Below are 19,738 nucleotides of genomic sequence, written 5' to 3' on the forward strand. Positions count from 1 at the left end.
TGAAAGTCCCTGCAAATTGATAATTTAGGGATGAGACTCAGTGGGTATCTGCACATTAAAACTATGTAGAATAATATTTTATGTTCATAGATATGTGTTGCAGCATTATTTATAATAGAGAAGAATGGAGATTTCTGTAAAAATACAAAAAGAAGAGAATTGTTAAACATTATAAAAGTTATAATAAAATATTTTACCAACAAAATAATTTTATCAACAAAATAAAGTAAAAATGTCATAAAATGCTTATAATGTCTTGAGGTTAATTTGTATTTTTATTTGCCAGTATAATTTAATTACAGTGGCCTGCAAGCTTTTTATTCTGAAAAATACATTTTATATCACAGTCTAACAAACATATACACATATATAAAGGTGAAACAAAAGTTTTACCAAAACATCTACCCTGGGAGTTAATTTTTTTTGAGACCTTTAAAAAAAAATGTTTTAGGTTTACAACACATTGACAGAAAGCTACAGAAATTCCCCATAGACCCCCTCCCCTCACATGCATGGCCATTATCAACAGAGTGGTACGTTAACACCAATACAGTATACTAACGTATATATATAGAATTTAAAGAGATGGTAATGATAACCCTATATGCAGGACAGAAAAAGAGACACAGATGTATAGAACAGACTTTTGGACTCTGTGGGAGAAGGCGAGGGTGGGATGATCTGAGAGAAGAGCATCGAAACATGTATATTATCAAGTGTGAAACAGATCACCAGTCCAGGTTGGATGCATGAGACAAGTGCTCTGGGCTGATGCACGGGGATAACCCAGAGGGATGGGATGGGGAGGGAGGTGGGATGGGGTTTCAGGATGGGGAACACATGTAAATCCACGGCTGATTCATGTCAGTGTATGGCAAAAACCACTACAATATTATAAAGTAATTAGCCTCCAACTAATAAAAATAAATGAAAAACAAAACCAAACCAAACCAAGGATGAACTACGCCGACACACCATAATCACCAAGGTCCCCAGTTCATCTTAGGGTTTACTTTAATAAAGTGAGTAGTGCTGCAGCTAGTATGGATTTGGACAAAACTACTCCAGTATTCTTGCCAGGAAAATCCCATGGACAGAGGAGCCTGGTGGGCTACAGTCCACAGGGTTGCAAGAGTCAGACACGACTTAGCAACTAAACCACCACTAAACCAAAGCACCATAATGATGTATATCCCTTATTATAATGCTATTCAAAGTATTTTCACTGCTAATAGAAATAACTTCTGTGCTTTCTGTGTTCATCTCCCCGCAGACTCCTGGCCATCACTGATCTTTTTATTGTCTCCATAGTTTTGCATTTTCCAGAATGCCATAGTTGGAATCTATTTTTCTTTTTTGTTCTTTCTCCTTGAAAAGAGAGGTTCAAAGCCTTTCTTAGACCACTTATGGCCCACCCACACATGGACCAGACAGGCTCTAGGTGACAAGGACCCCAACCAAATACTGCAGATTTTCTTCCAATACCGAGCCCTGTCCCACTGTCTTGCCCAGCAGCCATGTGAAGGGGTCGGGGGACACATGATGGGTATTTGTAGGAAGGCCACACCTTTTGTGCCCTTTGGTACAATGAATACAGATTCCTGTCTGGTATGTTGTAAGCAGACAAGCCACTTCTTCAGGGCCTTGCTCTGAGCACACCCAGCATAGTATTAATATAATATTAACTGAATGAAAATTCCTTATACAGAACAATTAAAATTTGTGAAAGACAGTAACCAAAGGAAAAAAACCCGAGGCAATCCATACTAAAATGCTAAAAATAATTATCTCTGATGGGGGTATCAAAGCTATAGATTATTTTTATGTTCTTTTAGTTTTATAGATTTCCTAAAATTAGTAGGTACTTTTTATATGCAGACATATGTTAAATGTGAATCTGTATTTTGTAACTACTGTGAAAAGTTTAAAACATCAAGTAGCTCTAGAAGACATATAAATAAAAGCAGCATTTCTTTGCTCTACTTTTTTGCTTTCCCAAGTCATCCACTTTCAAACCTTTTAACTGTTTCTTCTGCTGTTTACCTCCATATACAAAATAACCATCATTTAGTTTTTAAGGGATTATTTATTGAATTATTCATGTAGAAAATAGATTGCTTTTTTCATGTCCCTGTCCCCAACCCCACACAAATATTTTCTCTTTTTTCTCCCAACACATTTGTCTCTTATTTAGATTAAATAAGTCATATTTATTTATTTATTGTGAATATTTTGTGTTTATGCAGAGTGGAGTTGTTGTATAGTGTCACATACTATTTCATTCTCTTCCTTGTACAAGTTATTGTTTTCCTTGCAGGCTAATAGTTGATCCCTTTTGTTGTTTTCTTAGGAGCCTATTCCGAAAACTGTCAGAGAAATAAAGATCTTCTCATGTAATTGAATAAATCAAGTAAGGTCTGAGTTTAAGTTCCTTGGAAATAGAGCTGGTAAGCGGGTGTGGATGCGTGGGTTTTACTGAGTCAGCACACACAGAAAAGGTGGGTTCAATCCCTGGGTCGGGAAGATCCCCTGGAAGAGGAAATGGCGACCCACTCCAGTATTCTTGCCCGAGAAATCCCAGGGACAGAGTTGGACACCCCTGGAGTGACTGAGCATGCACTGTGGCAGTGCGATGGAGCTTCTAATCTCCAGGATCGGATGGCGCCCTCTTGGAGCAGAAGGGGTGGATGGGTGTCCTCAGCCTCCACCAGCTGGAGGATGGGTGCACTGGCCCAGTCAAGTGGGCTGGGGCAGGTCCAGAGCATCCAGTGTAGGGAACCTCTCATCATCTCCTTCCCTCCTTCCCTTCCTTCCTGGCCCCTACACCCGGCCCCATCCTTCTATTCCTCCTCTTTCCCTCCTCTGCCCTCCGCTTCCCCGTCCTTCCCTCCATCTGTCTGTCTTGGGGCCCTTGTTCCTGGGTGCCCAGATGAAAGGATCTGCAGGTTTTCTCTGGAAGCAGCCAGATTCTTAGAGAGTAACCCCTTTTCTTGCCTGAGGCATAGATTCCTTTTTCCCATATTCTTCGACCCTCCTAGGGGGATGGTCTAATGGACCGCATTTTGCAGCACAGGAGCACTTACCTGTCCCATGTTTTTCCACTCTTCTGCAACTGTGTGTGACTTAAGCCCAGTCCTCTGCCAGGCAGCAAGGGGGCTGTAAAGGGGTAGAAATTCTGGAGTCAAATTCTTTCTTAAGTAGACTTTCAACCAGTGCTTCTGCTTTTAGTCCCTCCTCTCTATCTCTGCTTTCGAAAGTAACTGTTTGCCCAACCTGAACCATTCCAGGTTCTGTGATAAAAAAAGCTTCATCTTTCTCCCTCTTCCTCTGGATGGCTGTCTTAGCTTTTCCTTTCCCCACTGTGCTTAATAAGCTGAAATGTGTCCTGCTTTCCAGCTGTAAACCTTCCCTTGACAACGTACCTGCTGTCTTTAGGGTTCATTCCTGTTCTTCCTCATTTACTCTCATTATAGTCAGTTTTAGGGGACAAATTTACATTCAATCACCATGCTAAAATAAGACACTGTCATTTGTAAGAAAATGAACTCTTAATCTGCTTGGTTTCCACCTATGTTGACAGAAATTGTAGAACCAATTAGTAGATATATTTTAATTGTATTATGAAGCTCTGCAGATAATTAAGCAAAGTGGAAACAAAAGGCAGCAAAATGAAAATGGTAACATGCCTGTCTTTATTCATGTTTGTGGACTCTTCATTGCTAGACACTTGAATTTGGGGAAATAAGAGGAAATAGCTTTCACTGGCAGAATAGGATTGTTTGAAAAACAAAAAGTGAAGTGTTAGTCACTCAGTTGTGTCTGACTCTTTGGGACCCCATGGACTGTAGCCCACACAGCTCCTCTGTCCATGGGATTCTCCAGGCAAGAATACTGGAGTCGGTTGCCATTTCCTCCTCCAGGGGATATTCCTGACCCAGGGATTGAGCCCACGTTTCTGGCATTGCAGGCAGATTCTTTACCATCTGAGCCACCGGGGGTGGTTTATATTTATGTGTAAAAGGTACACTGTTCCTTTGTGAAATCTGTCAACCTTGTGTCTCTAAAGTAATGTCCTTTGTTTGGGTCCAGGGTGAGATTTGGGTTCTGAAAACTCTCAGCATGTAGGATTTTGTAACATGTGATATGTGGAGGGTGTACTGTTCCTGTCTCTAGTCCATGCATAAGTAAATTTCAGTCTTTTATTCCAAGAATAAAAATTTCTGGGCTGCACATTCACTTGTGAAGATATGCCCATAATAAAAAGAAAGTTCTGCCTCTCTGGAGAATCACTCAGCCAAGGAAGTTCCATTTTTATGAGGAAGCAAATCCCTTGAGAGAAAGCTTGATGGGGCCTGAATCTAAAAACAAAATTCCGGCTAGAGTACTGACAAGGGCATAGCCCAGTGGTCTTGTATTATTATAAATTGATACTGATAAAAACTAAATCTGCTACTAATTTGCTCAAGTAATAATTACAGTATTGATTTATAGAATGCTTCACATTTCTCACAATATTATCTGAACAGTTGCTAATTTTATTTTTACTAGAATACTGAGGATGTTAACATGTGGCATTTTTCATCTATAACAGATAAAGCAATTGTGGAGTGAACTGCCAAATGTACAGTATCTATCTGAGCAGCAGACCAGAGTGTAAAACTGACATCCATGAACTGAGCCCTGAATTCTCTTAGCTGCACAATTTGGGCTCTCTTTTAGTATGCTCTGCACTCATAGATACCTTATATGCTTTGTTCTACAACTGTCTTATGAGGTTTTTTTTTTTTTTTTTTTTAATTTTTATTTTTTATTTTTTTTATTAGTTGGAGGCCAATCACTTCACAACATTTCAGTGGGTTTTGTCATACATTGATATGAATCAGCCATGGATTTACACGTATTCCCCATCCCGATCCCCGCTCCACCTCCCTCTCCACCCGATTCCTCTGGGTCTTCCCAGTGCACCAGGCCGGAGCACTTGTCTCATGCATCCCACCTGGGCTGGTGATCTGTTTCACCATAGATAGTATACATGCTGTTCTTTTGAAATATCCCACCCTCACCTTCTCCCACAGAGTTCAAAATTCTGTTCTGTACATCTGTGTCTCTTTTTCTGTTTTGCATATAGGGTTATCGTTACCATCTTTCTAAATTCCATATATAATACAAAAAACCTCGAATAGCCAAAGTAATCTTGAGTAAGAAGAATGGAACTGGAGGAATCAACCTGCCTGACTTCAGACTCTACCACAAAGCCACAGTCATCAAGACAGTATGGTACTGGCACAAAGACAGAAATATAGATCAATGGAACAGAATAGAAAGCCCAGAGATAAATCCACGAACCTATGGACACCTTATCTTTGACAAAGGAGGCAAGGATATACAATGGAAAAAAGACAACCTCTTCAACAAGTGGTGCTGGGAAAACTCGTCAACCACTTGTAAAAGAATGAAACTAGAACACTTTCTAACACCATACACAAAAATAAACTCAAAATGGATTAAAGATCTAAATGGAAGACCAGAAACTATAAAACTCCTAGAGGAGAACATAGGCAAAACACTCTCCGACATAAATCACAGCAAGATCCTCTATGACCCACCTCCCAGAATCCTGGAAATAAAAGGTTTTTTTTTAAAAAAGATTTTTGTTTTAAATATTGCAAAAGTCCTTTCAAGCTGACAAAATCAGCTTTGTGTCATTCATTAAATCTATACTTTCTTCTAGTTGGTAGTTATTAGCAGCTAAACTCCTATTCACTATTTATGTTTCCATAAAGTCTGAATTTTAGACTTCTTGGCGCTTTTTTTTTGTGAGATATGTGTATCTACCACGGTGGCATTCATTCCTAGTTTTGTGCTCCTCTTCTGTTATTGCCGTCATCCTCCTTATTATTATTATTTTGCCCCTTAACACCTCCAAGCCTCTCTGGACTGAAAGAATTTGGTATAAGCAGTTCCAAGGGAAGCAAAAAAACTCATGTTGACAAGTTTTGCGAGTCGGGGTAGTGGTTGGAGGGACCAGGTCAAACGAGACTTCTGACTGAGCACACGAGGCTCTCTTACTTAGTCAAGGGAGTGTCTCCTTAATCACAAGGCCCACAGGTATTCTCTCTTTCTCTCTCTCTCTCTTTTTTTTTTTTTTTTTTTCTTTTGGCTGCACAGTACTGCATGTGGAATTTCAGTTCCTGGAAAAGGGATCAAATCCTTGTCTCCTGAAATGGAAGCATGCTATCTTAACCATTGGACCACCCTCCACAGTTAATCTTGTCAACGTTCAGACACCTTGCTGCATATAGTCTCTGAGAGCTACAGAAAAGCAGCAACATGGTTCTGACATTGCCGTTGAATAAGCTGTGGGGCCACTTGGCTTGCAAATCCCAGAAATAGATTTTCCAGTAACTGTAGCACCAAAATTACTCCATATATATTACATATTACCAAATAGGTCATGGTATAATTTCTAGCCGCACATAGAAGTCATTCAATTCTGAAATAATGTCCCTTGTGGTGCTGAAAAATAAACAGGCTTTTAAGTGAAGGAGAGAATGAAATCATCTTCAAATACAGTATTTTCAGGGTTGAGAACAGTTGCAAAATGGCACTGAGAAATTAATGCTGTCGTCCACTGTGAATGATGGCGTCCAGGGTGGAAGGGTTCAGCAACTTGATTCTTAGAGAGTCTGTCCTCATCTCACCTGACTCCTGACATGCCGTCATTCTCCAAAAGCCTTAGTTGAAATGAGGGCAAAACTAGCAAGATTTTATCTGTCTGTTGGTCAGTGCCTTCCTTAGGATCAATGGAGAAAGCAGGTTGTTGACTGGTGAATTGTTCCAGGATTTTGAGAAGTGAGTAAACTTACTGACAAGTGATGAGGATTTCCAAGGAGCTCGACAGTCATGTCATTTGGTTGAAAGACAATAAGGAAGGGAAAACAGTGTATATAGGTGAGGTGGGGCGGCTCCCACATCTGACATCTGATGCAGTTTGGGTCAGTTGACCCTTTGTTTTGACCGAGGGTGACAGAGTTGTTGTTTAGTCGCTGAGTCTTGTCTGACTTTGCCACCACATGGCTGTAACCTGCCAGGCTCTTCTGTCCCTGGGGTTTCCTGGGCAAGAATACTGGAGTGGGTTGCTATTTCCTTAGAGTGGGAATCATAAATCAAATCATAAAAATAAAATAGAATATATTTCTATTGTTTATATCATACTCAGTCTACGTCAACCTTGAGGTTGATGTCTATTATGAGCCAAAACAAACTGTAAGGATTAAAATATTATATATTCTATTTATTTATTTTTAAATATTTATTTTATATTAGAGTCGAGTTGGCCACGACTGAAGCGACTTAGCAGCAGCAGCAGCATAGTTTATTTATGATTTTAGCTTCGGGTATACAACACAGTGAATCAGTTATACATACACATATATCTACCCTTTTTCAAATTCTTATCCCATTTAGGTTATTACAGAATATTGCGTAGAGTTCCTTGTGTTATACAGTAGATTCTAATTGGTTATTTATCTTAAATATAGTAGTGTGTGTGTGTGAATTTCAGACTCCCAATTTATCCCTTCTCCCATCTTTCCCCTTTGGTAAACAGACCTAGAAATTATGTCTTTTTAAAATCTCAGGATATTTTCCATGTTCTAAGTAAAGTAGATGTTTACTAAATACTTATGTTTTTTTAAGAATTAAAATTTTATTATTTCCTTGAGGGAATAAACAATTTAATGAGATAATTTTGAATGGAAAAGTATATGTTAATTTTAATTTTGTTTTATTGTTTGTATTGGTTTACATTGAATATTTAAAATTAGCCTTGCACTAATTGTGGATATTGCCCCATTATTTTTTATAGCTTTGATAGTGAGTCATTCATGATATAAGAAGCCTTTACCCCTTGTGTTTCTTAGTTTCCTCAGGTATAAAATGAGAATATTTGAGGACATGGTAGCTAAGACATTTTCTAGACTATTTTCCATTCTATGTTCATTGAGTTCATGCTAGCCCTAATGCATATGTAATTTCTTCATTTCATAAATATTCTCCTCTCTCAGAATGGAATGGCGTTCTATTATATATTCCTTGTCCCTGTACATTAGATATTTATAAGCTTGTAGCCTCTGTGATGTGCACGTGTTACTAAGGCAATGATTTTGTTCTCAGATACACTAATACCACAGTGGCTTCTTCTCTATTTAGCACATGGGTCCCTCACGATTAGGCTGAAGTGAATTTCTCCATCTGTTAGTGGCTTATTTAGGTCTCAGGATAGATGTTTCATTTTTACAATTTACTTACTCTCCCCCCCATTTCACTTGTACAATTTACGCCATTAGTGCAAGGACTCGGATGATATTCTGCATTTTCTGTTGATGTTTATGCTGGTTCGGCCCATTATGCCTGATGGACTTCTAAAAGCACTCACTTAACTCCTGCAGAATTGCTTGTGTCTGTTTCTTGAAATGTGAAAACCTATTTACGCAAGGGATGTGATCCTTTTCTTCCTGCTTTTGCTGTTCTCCTCCCAACACACAAGATAATTTGTCTTTGCCACAATAATTCTGTTTCTCATTTTTATCATCAGCTAAATTCTCGAAAAAGAGGTCTTGGTGGAATAGAGAAACAGTGGTTTGTGTTGTTTGTTCCTTGACATTCTCTCCTTCTCATGCATTGTTTAGCACGGACCCTTGTTAGAATGAATTTATGTGTGAGTTTTCTCTGTGAACATTGTTTAACCAAGTCAGATATCTATTCTCTGAGAGCACACAGAATACAGTAGGATTGTTTTAAATGCTGGAGCTGGAAAAGTGGGCAGTAATTGTACATTAACCAGCTATCATGTAAAGGTTTAACTTTATTTAATGAACTTAAGTACTAATTGAAGGATGGCCTTTTTTAAAAATCACTTTTTAAGATTGAAGTACATAGTTAATTTACAATGTTGGTTACCTTCAAGTGTACAGCAAACTGATTCAGTTTACTTATATATATATATATATATACATGTTCAGTTTACATATATACTCAATTTATAGATGTATACAAAATATATTCCTTTTCAGATTCTTTCCCCTTATAGGTTATTACAAGACATTGAATATAGTTCTTTGTGCTATACAATACATTCTGATTTATCTGTTTTATGCATGGTAGTATGTATAAAACTACATACTGTGTGTGTCAACCCCAAACTCCCAAGTTAAAGATGACCTTTTTGATTTGTATAGTTTGTGGTATAATGCCTAGAAAGAACAGAAGACATAATGGAAACAATTTTAAAAAAGCTGATGAAGTTAGCACAAATTTGTTGTGGGTGTTTGATCCGTTTTCTGGACCATGTCCACACGTTCTGTGTGAAATGCATCAGCTCAGTCAACTCAGTGAAATAGCAGGTCATATTCTTATTCCATTTTGTATTGTGTTCCCTCTTTGGATGTTCTTATAGTTCTAATAATTGTATTTTCTGAATCACGGATAATTTGATGACAAGGGACAAAAGCTAACTTATTATCTAGAAAAACATCATGGAACCAGATAAAAATCTCATGTAAATTAACCACAAAAAGTTAGCTAGACTTCAAGAGGACTGCAGTACCACTGGGTTTCAGTTCTGTCTTTCAAGGACTCTTCGTTTTGCTTCTTTGTCTGTCTGTTTCATCTCTGTCCCCCTCTGTGGTCTGGGTTTTGCAGGCAATTTGTCACTAGTCTATCAGATTTGCTCCAATGTGCAGTGTTTTTCTCAGAGCAAGGCCAGAGGAAGCCCTTCCCAGGGTCTTCTCCAGTTTAACCCCATCTTAGGCTAGGTTTTGGGAACCTGAGGGTCTCTAATTCTCTGATCTGCTAGCCTCAAGCATCCTACCAGGGCCTATGAAATCCTCTTCCTCCTCAGGCACACTCATCTGCCGGCCATCCACGCAGTAGGCATGTACACCCTTGGGCCGTGGCATCGGCTGTGGAGAGAGCTCTGCAAGTAGATGGACCTCGGATGTGTGAGGTCCTGTCTTTATGGACGAAGCTCCATGTGGAAAGAGAAGGGAGGGAGGCCATGATCCAGAGCCACTAGCCAGTTCTTCCTGTGCCTGTACATCCTTGCTGAAATGTTGAGGATTCTGAGAATTCTGTATGTAATTCTGTCATCGTAATGATGTATTTGTCAACATAGGAGGCGAGCACATATTCTTCTAAACAATGTGTTAGTGTTAGTTGTGTCCGATTCTTTGCAACCTCCCAGACTGTAGCTCACCAGGCTCCTCTGTCCGTGGGATTCTCCAGGTAAGAATACTGGAGTGGATTGCCATTCCCTTCTCCAGACGATCTTCCCAACCCAGGGATCGAACCTAGGTCTCCTGCATTGCAGGTAGATTCTTTACTATTTGAGCTACAGGGAAGTCCCAACAATGTGTTAGCTTAATTGTATTACATTTAAGTAGTTAGATCTGTGATGTATGGAATTCCATTTGCACTTTTAGCTTGGATCCCACAAATACTGAAGTGGCAACATATTCATATGAATGTCTACAAAACATTCCCCAATAACTGACTTGATCTTTCTGTCACATTTCAAATTCTCTTGGGATAGAAATCAATTTTGCTAACTTGAGTGATGCATTTATGCTTGAAGGTTTCACAGGTACGTCCACCTCAAGTCATTTAAAGTTAAATGTATTACCTTTCATTCCTAATAGGGTCTATTCTCACGTGACGTTCCTACTGAGAGTACTCTGAACCAGACACTTTGGTAGTCAAGGAACAAGAGGATGAGCAGAACTGTACCTGGTCCTTGTTTGGATGCAGTGGAAGAGATAGGGTCCATGTATGGATGGGGAAGCCCCATCAACTACTTTGTCACCAATTCTCAGATCTTCAGTTTATTCATTATTTAGCATCTTTACCCTACTCATGGCCCATCAGGTATCAAGCCTGGTTTGTTGCAGCCTGGTGGAGCAGAGATCAGAACCTGCCCCATGAATCAAGGGTGCAGCAAACCCCGCCCTCCTGGTTGTCCTAGTGAGCATGCCAAAGGGACATTCTTGGGGCTGGACATGCTCTCTGATTCGATTCACTGCCTGCCCCTGTGTCTGTCTCCACGGAAACAAAACAGGATGTTTCTGATCAACAGCAGAGCCTTAACTCGATTCCCTCTTTATGGTGCACTGATCAGACTCCCCAGGATAGCCGTCTCCTGACGATCTCATGTGACTTCTGCCAATAGAAGTGCCGACTGAAAGGAGACATTTGGCTTCCTGCCATGGAGAGCAGGAGGGCCCCCGACTCCCCGCTTGCCAAATTATATGTTCTGTCTTTTAATCATGCGCTTGTCCCGATTCAGGTCTTTCTCGCCCTCTGAGCTGGACGCAGCAGCGCTGGTTCATCCTTACTTCTTAATTATTTTTCTATTTGTTGACTTTATTTATCCATTCTGTCACTGATTTAATTCCATCTTAGTTACCTTCTCCCACCTGGAAAGCTTGAGCTTTTGTCTAGTATTTCTGTCTTCAGTCTTATTTTTCTCTATTATATTAAAAATGTTGTCACCTTTTTTACTTGATTGTTAATTCATCAGTCCTTGCATGCTGGCTCCTGTTTCCTCACTGCCCTCACTCACCCATGCCCTTTCAAGACAAACACTAACTTCTTATGGAACAGTTGAATTTACCATGGGAGAAAGGCCTTCTGTGAAGAGTTTTGAACTTACCTTCTTCCTATCTTGTTCTCCACTCAATTAGAATAAGAAGTGTCAACAACCAGCCTCTTTCTTCTGTTCCTTTGCTCCAGATATTTTCTCTGCCTACCACACCCTTTCTCGAGAAAATTAGAGTTCTTCTAGTCTCACCCATCCCTTACCCCAAACATACACACAGTGTGGTTGGGTGCTTTTGTTACAAACACTCATGCATATGACTATCAGAGCATCTACCTAAAGTAGTTACTAGAGCCCTCCCTCTCTCTCTGTCCCCCACCTCTCTCTCCCTCTCCCTTCCTCCCTCCTGAAGGTAATCATTCCACCAGATTTTAACTACTCAAAGGAAGCATTATTTTAGTCATAAAATATGACATAAAATTTTAGTCATCAATAAATATATTAACTACACCCAAAAGATTGATTTGTAGTTTCTCTGGCTTAACCTATCAACGTTCTCTTTCTTCTTTTTAAAGATTGATCTTTTTGTTCTTGTTCATCTTGTAGCCCCTGTTGTACACTTTTCTAGAGGAAGCACTTATGTCTCTAAGACAAATCCTAAAATAGTGTTGCTTTGAATTCAAGCCGAATAAAAAAGGCCACATTTTTTACCTGAATCCTTGCACTTACAACTGAGGGAACTGGAGCTATTCATCCCTGACATACAGTCATATAAAAACTCTTCATCACCAAATGTATTTTAACTGAAAATAGGGATTTTTATTTTAAGTAGTGAAAGATGACTTCTATTCTAAGTTTATACCATCACAAGAATAAAGGAATGGCCTGGTGAAATGATCTGTAGGTATGTAGAAGATTACTGAGTGGAATTCCAAATACCTTGACTCCCATGGTGTATATGTTATGAAACAAAAGGAAGCCAGCTCCACTGGGAAGGATACAGAAGTGATATTGGCATATCTAAGATCCAAAAGTTCATTGTGTCTTGTATTACTCATACAAATTAAGTAAATAGCAGCATGGTTTATCCATTCAACTTGGCCACTCCAATCCAGTGGATAGATCACAAATCTTTCAATACAGACTTTCTATTTCTCCTTTGATTTTTTTTCTTTGATCAGTGGGATATCTTTGAAGTGTGCTATTTAGTTTTGAAATGCTTGGATATTTTCTATGTTTCTGTTATTTCTAATTTAATTCTGTTTGTTAAGATAATGCATATTGTATAATTATAATTTTATTGAGATGTAATTTCTTGCCCAGAATATGTTCTTCTAGTATAGAATGTGTTAGATAATAGGAATACAAAAATGAAATAGAAATCATTAAGTAATTCACATTATTTTTTGCCTAATAGACATGTTTATAAATTATAATACGATGCAAAAATGTAAAAAAATATATATGAAAGATCCTATGGAAGACTGCTGCAGTTTAGCTAAGCAAGAGGTTATGGTTTAGAGATAATAATCATTCTGTTGGCAGAAAAACAAAGAACAGGACCCTGGCAAGATGCATTACATTTATTGTAACCTTGGGAGTTATTGTTTCTCTCTTATAAAGATTGAGGAATGAGTGGAGTCAGGTTATAGGCCCAGGGGATAATTTTAAGAGATGGCAATTAGATAGTATCATTAAATCTGGGCCAATAGAATTAAAAAAAAAAATACATCTTCATTGGCTTCTCCAGCAATCTGAAGACTTTAAAATTCATGTAGATGAAAATTTTAATTAAACTTATTGTAGTCTATCATTAGACCAAGCCTCCCTGGGCCCAGAACTCCCTTGTTGAATGCTGATACACAGGATCTTAATGAGAGGGAACTTGTCGATCTGGGAAGGATTGCATTTGTGAAAGTCTGTGTCTGACTCTTGGAGTGTGCACCAATCCATAGCAGATGATGCCTGTGTGCAACTGATATCTCCTAACCAGGAGCGTGCAGACAAAGAACTCATGGGCTCCGGAGAATAATAATATCATTTTGTCTTTATTGAACGCTGTCTCTGAGGAACTAAAGTGATTTACAAGAATTATCTCATTAGTTCATATAATACTCTTTTGAATCAAGTAGATATTGTCTTTGTTTTTGAATAGAATTCTCTAGGTACAACCTGGAAAATTTGATTAGATAGGCGAGCTGGATTTATAACATCCCAATCTAAGAAAAACTCTTTCAAATGTTGAAAGTATTATTAACATTCAAAAAACATGTTTATAAATTATGAAGTTTTTAAAGCACAATGAGCCAGCTGTATCCAGAGGTGATTCTGACAAGGTATGTTTTTTAAAAACTCAGGTTATGTAGATTCTCTGTTAAACTCAACAAATATATTTGGAAAATCTGCCAAATGAGAGAAAGATCAAAGCATGATGTCATTTGCAGAGAGATTTTGATTGTATTGATATAACAAATTTTAAAAAGAGAAAAACTTATTAAGGATATCTTATAAAATAAGTATATATACATATACTGAAGTATAGAATTGGAGAAGGAAATGGCACCCCACTCCAGTGTTCTTGCCTGGAAAATCCCATGGACAGAGGAGCCTGGTGGGCTGCAGTCCATGGGGTCGTTAAGAGTCGGGCACGACTGAGCAGCTTTACTTTCACTTTTCACTTTCATGCATTGGAGAAGGAAATGGCAACCCACTCCAGAATTCTTGCCTGGAGAATCCCAGGGACAGAGGAGCCTAGTGGGCTGCCGTCTATGGGATCACACAGAGTCAGACATGACTGAAGCGACTTAGAAGCAGCAGCAGCAAGTATAGCATATATGTATGTGTCTATTATATATATATATATATATGCTATATACATACATCTCTATACCTCTGTCTGTCTCCCTATTCACCTGTCTCCCTACCTACCTACGTATCCCCAAACTGAATATGGCACAGATAAAGTTTTTATCTCTCAGGGATGAATAGGATACTCTAAGCAGATAATTTTAGGGGAAGGTTGACTATAAACATAGTTTCCTATTATATGCTAAATGAAATGCAAGTCCTGGCTGTGACCTGCAAAACTCTGCATGGTTGCTTTGGTTACGAGACAGTCATCAGATGAACTCTTTCATTTTCGTCTCATGGTCAAACTTTTGATTCCTTTCCCACATCCCTGGGTTCAGCTGATGACCTTGCCCCTTCTTTCAGTAAGCAGCTGAAGGCAGTAGCGCACTGCCGTAAGCTGTGGCTCTCCAATGTGTGGACATCTCCCCGCCTGTTCTCACACATGCAGGCTCCTCTGTCTGGATGCAGATGAACCGACTGGACTCCAGCCCCTCCCGCCCCCATCAGTTGTGTTTTGGATCCTGTCCCCCATCACCTACGCATGGCTGTGCCTCAGGAGCCCTCATCTGCTGGTGCATCTAGGCTTCCTTCTGCACTGAATCAGAAATCAAACATGCTCTTATTTCTCCCATTTCAAAAAGTATTCTGGATGCTACTGATTTATTCTCTTGTGTTTATAACAAAAGTCTTCTGAGGAGTGGACTGTGCTAGCTGTCAATGATTATTTCCTATCCTTCAAGTCTCCCTTCACACTGCTCTATGCTAGTTGATATTGTGAAGGTAAGCAGCGATTTACAGACTGTTCCGTCCAGGGGCCTCTCCCCAGTCCACAACTCCCTTGATTATCAACAGCATTAGACCCAGTGAATAACTCACTCTTTTTTAAAAACATATCAAAACATACTCACTGGTTTTTCTCCTCTGGTTTTCCTCCTTTTCACTAGCTGGCCTCTTTCTTCTCTGCATTATCCTCTGGGCTTTTCAAATTACTTAGCATGGTGGTAGGGGTTGGCATTTCATTTTTTTTTTTTTTTTTTACCTATTGCATAAAGTCCAATGATGTAAAGAACAATATATCATAGGAACCTGGAATGTTAGGTCCATGAATCAAGATAAATTGGAAGTGGTCAAACAGGAGACGGCAAGAGTGAACATTGACATTTTAGGAATCAGTGAACTAAAATGAACTGGAATGGGTGAATTTAACCCAGATGACCAGTATATCTACTACTGTGGGCAAGAATCCCTTAGAAGAAATGACGTAGCCCTCATAGTCAACAAGAGTCTGAAATGCAGTACTTGGATGCAATCTCAGAAATGACAGAATGATCTCTGTTCATTTCCAAGGCAAACCATTCAATAGCACAGTAATCCAAGTCTATGCCCCAACCAGTCATGCTGAAGAAGCTGAAGTTGAATGGTTCTATGAAGACCTATAAGACCTTCTAAAAATAACATCCAAAAAAGATGTCCTTTTCATTATAGGGGGCTGGAATGCAAAAGTAGGAAGTCAAGAGATACCTGGAGTAACAGTCAAGTTTGGTTTTGGAGTACGGAATGAAGCAGGGCAAAAGCTAACAGAGGTTTGCCAAGAGAACACACTGGTCATAGCAAACACCCTCTTCCAACCACACAAGAGAAGACTCTACACGTGGACATCACCAGATGGTCAACACTAAAATCAGATTGATTATATTCTTTGTAGCCAAAGATGGAGAAGCTCTACACAGTCAGCAAAAACAAGACCAGAAGCTGACCATGGCTCAGATCATGAACTCCTTATTGCCAAATTCAGACTCAAACTGAAGAAAGTAGGGAAAACCACTAGACCATAGATGGAGAAGCTCTACACAGTCAGCAAAAACAAGACCAGAAGCTGACCATGGCTCAGATCATGAACTCCTTATTGCCAAATTCAGACTCAAACTGAAGAAAGTAGGGAAAACCACTAGACCATTCAGGTATGACCTAAATCAAATCCCTTATGATTATACAGTGGAAGTGACAAACAGATTCAAGGGATTAGATCTGATAGACAGAGTGCCCGAAGAACTATGGACAGAGGTTCATGATATTGTGCAGGAGGCAGTGGTCAAGAAAATCTCCAAGAAAAAGAAATGCAAAAAGTCAAAATGGCTGTCCGAGGAGACCTTACAAAGAGCTGTGAAAAGAAGAGAAGTGAAAAGCAAAGGAGAAAAGGGAAGATATACCCATTTGAATGCAGAGTTCCAAAGAATAGCAAAGAGAGATAAGAAAGCCTTCCTAAGTGATCAATGCAAAGAAACAGAGGAGAACAATAGAATGGGAAAGACTAGAGATCTCTTCATGAAACCTAGAGATACCCAGGGAATATTTCATGCAAAGGTAGGCACAATAAAGGACAGAAATGCTATGGACGATATAAGAAGAGGTGGCAACAATACACCGAAGAACTACACAAAAAGGATCTTCGTGACCCAGATAACCATAATGGTGTGATCACTCACCTAGAACCAGACATCCTGGAATGTGAAGTCAAGTGGGCCTTAGGAAGCATCACTGCAAACAAAGCTAGTGGAGGTGATGGAATTCCAGTTGAACTATTTCAAATCCTAAAAAAATATGCTGTTAAAATGCTGCACTCAATATGCCAGCAGTGGCCACAAGTTGGAAAAGATTAATTTTCATTCCAATCCCAAAGAAAGGCAATGCCAAAGAATGTTCAAACGACTGCACAATTGCACACATCTCAGATGCTAACAAAGTAATGCTCAAAATTCCCCAAGTCAGGCTTCAACAATATATGAATCGTGAACTTCCAGATGTTGAAGCTGGATTTAGAAAAGGCAGAGGAACCAAAAGTCAAATTGCCAACATCCATTGCATCATTGAAAAAGCAAGAGAATTCCAGAGAAATGTCTACTTCTGCTTTATTGACTACAGCAAAGCCTTTGACTGTGTGGATCACAATGAACTGTGGAAAATTCTTCAAGAGATACCTGAGAAATCTGTATTCAGGTCAAGAAGCAACAGTTAGAACTGGACATGGAACAACAGACTAGTTCCAAATTGGGAAAGAAGTACGTCAAGGCTGTATATTGTCACCCTGCTTATTTAACTTATATGCAGAGTACATCATGAGAAACTCTGGGCTGGATGAAGCACAAGCTGAAATCAAGATTGCTGGAAAAAATATCAATAACCTCAGATATGCAGATGGCACCACCCTTATTGCAGAAAGCGAAGAAAAACTAAAGAGCCTCTTGATGAAAGTGAAAGAGAAGAGTGAAAAAGTTGGCTTAAAACTCAACAATCAGAAGTCTAAGATCATGGTATCCAGTCCCATCCCTTCATGGCAAATAGATGGGGAAACAATGGAAACAGTGACAGACTTGATTTTCTTGGGCTCCAAAATCACTGCAGATGGTGACTGCAGCCATGAAATTAAAAGATGATTGCTCCTTGGAAGAAAAGCTATGACAAACCTAGACAGCATATTAAAAAGCAGAGACATTAACTTTGCCAACAAAGGTCCGTCTAGTCAAAGCTATAGTTTTTCCAGTAATCATGTATGGATGTGAGAGTTGTACTATAAAGAAAGCTGAGTGCTGAAGAATTGATGCTTTTGAACTGTGGTGTTGGAGAAGACTCTTGAGAGTCCTTTGGACTGCAAGATCAAACCAGTCAATCTTCAAGAAAATCAGTCCTGAATATTCATTAGAAGGACTGATGCTGAAGCTGAAACTCCAATACTTTGACCACCTGATGTGAAGAACTGACTCATTGGGAAAAATTCCAATGCTGAGAAAGATTGAAGGCAGGAGGAGAATGGGACAACCGAAGATGAGAAGGTTGGATGGCATCACTGACTTAATGGACATGAGTTTGGGTAAGCTCCAGGAGTTGTTGATGGACAGGGAAGCCTGGTGCTCTGCAGTCCATGGGGTTGCAAAGATTCGGACACAACTGAGCAACTGAAGTGGCTGCATTAAAACATGTCAAAAGTATTCACCTTTTCTGGTCTTTAACAAGCATAACTTGATTTGTTTTGATACTGCGGTTGTAGTTTTGTTTCAGTGAAAGTCTCTGCTTATCTCAGCTAGTAAGTGCTTAGAGAAGACTTGGTCAGACAGGAAACCAGTGACCCTCTGACTGGATGACTCACCACGGGCTTAACAGTGAGGGCTCACAGTGTGCCCCTCACCTTTTGCCTTAACACAGTTCAGCTTAGCATTGTCATGTTGCGATGAGAAGTGCCCAGCTTACATGCTAAACCAGATGCTAGAGTAACTCGTAGGGTGACTCAAGAAACACCCGGTGCTCTTGTGATTCCAAAACCCTGTGCTCATGCATCATGCCTGGAAACCTCTGCAGTAGGCGTGTGGGGAGACCTCAGTGGTGGGTAATCATCACCCAGCAACAGCGAGCTGGCACCTCTGAGCAGCTGCAGAAGGACCATGAGCAAAGCTGCCTTCCAGAGTCTAAAGTGGAGGACAGTCTGAAAGGAAAAACGATTTAATCCTGAGGTCCTAGAGCTTGGGAAAGAGATCAGATCTCTGAGTACTGATTTGGGGGCCATCAGAGTATAAAAATAATCTCTGATGTTTCAGGGAGAGTAGGGGAGCAGGGGACACTGGGGGCAAGGCGGGAGGTGGGTGCTAGTCCATGGGTGGGAGTTTGAAAGCATTGCCTTGAGGCAGTGGTTGAGCTTACATTAATGACATTGAATGATTCAGAGCACTGCTGCCCTCTTAGGAATCATTTAAAAAAATCAGGTAAAACTCTACCTCACACCAGATGAATTGGACTTTGAATTGATATTCTTTCAGGGACACTTAGGAATAGTTCTGAATCTTTCAAAAATCACAGACTCATTGAGGATTTAGTGAAACCTCTGGGTCTTTCCCTGGAAAAATGAAAGTGAGCAAGCAGATATAATTCTGAAATAAAGAAAAAAAGGCCACCTGGGTACTAGTTATTTTTCACAGTGGAAGATACGGTTGGTGATTTGTTATATTCCATTGGAGTTTTTTGCTGCTGCTTTCTTAAATTCTCTTGAGATTGTTTTTGTTTTGGTGAAACAGTGTTGACTCAGAGTTAAGGTTGCTAAGTTCTGATTTGCAGTTTCATCACTGACTTTTGTGATTCTGTCCTTTGTTGTGTTTTGGAGGGAACAGGAGAATGTGTTGAGTTGGAGCAATGTTCTCATAAACTGATAAAGTGAACAAATGTTAAAAACACTGTCCAATATAATGGAGTCATTCTGCCTTTTGTAGCTCATTTTACTGAGCTAGGAGGGAATATTTTAATATTTTT

At 39.6% G+C, this 19,738-nt stretch overlaps 1 non-coding gene across 1 annotated transcript; it reads right to left on the bottom strand.

The window, feature by feature from the left end:
• Window positions 1-1,537: 1,537 nt before the first annotated feature.
• On the bottom strand, window positions 1,538-1,662 carry LOC133049013 (small nucleolar RNA SNORA11). Its single transcript, XR_009691178.1, has one exon. It is a non-coding gene; the product is annotated as a small nucleolar RNA SNORA11 (small nucleolar RNA).
• Window positions 1,663-19,738: the final 18,076 nt, after the last annotated feature.

The sequence above is a fragment of the Dama dama genome, chromosome 29, assembly GCF_033118175.1.
Source record: "Dama dama isolate Ldn47 chromosome 29, ASM3311817v1, whole genome shotgun sequence".
In the NCBI taxonomy this organism is placed as follows: domain Eukaryota; kingdom Metazoa; phylum Chordata; class Mammalia; order Artiodactyla; family Cervidae; genus Dama; species Dama dama.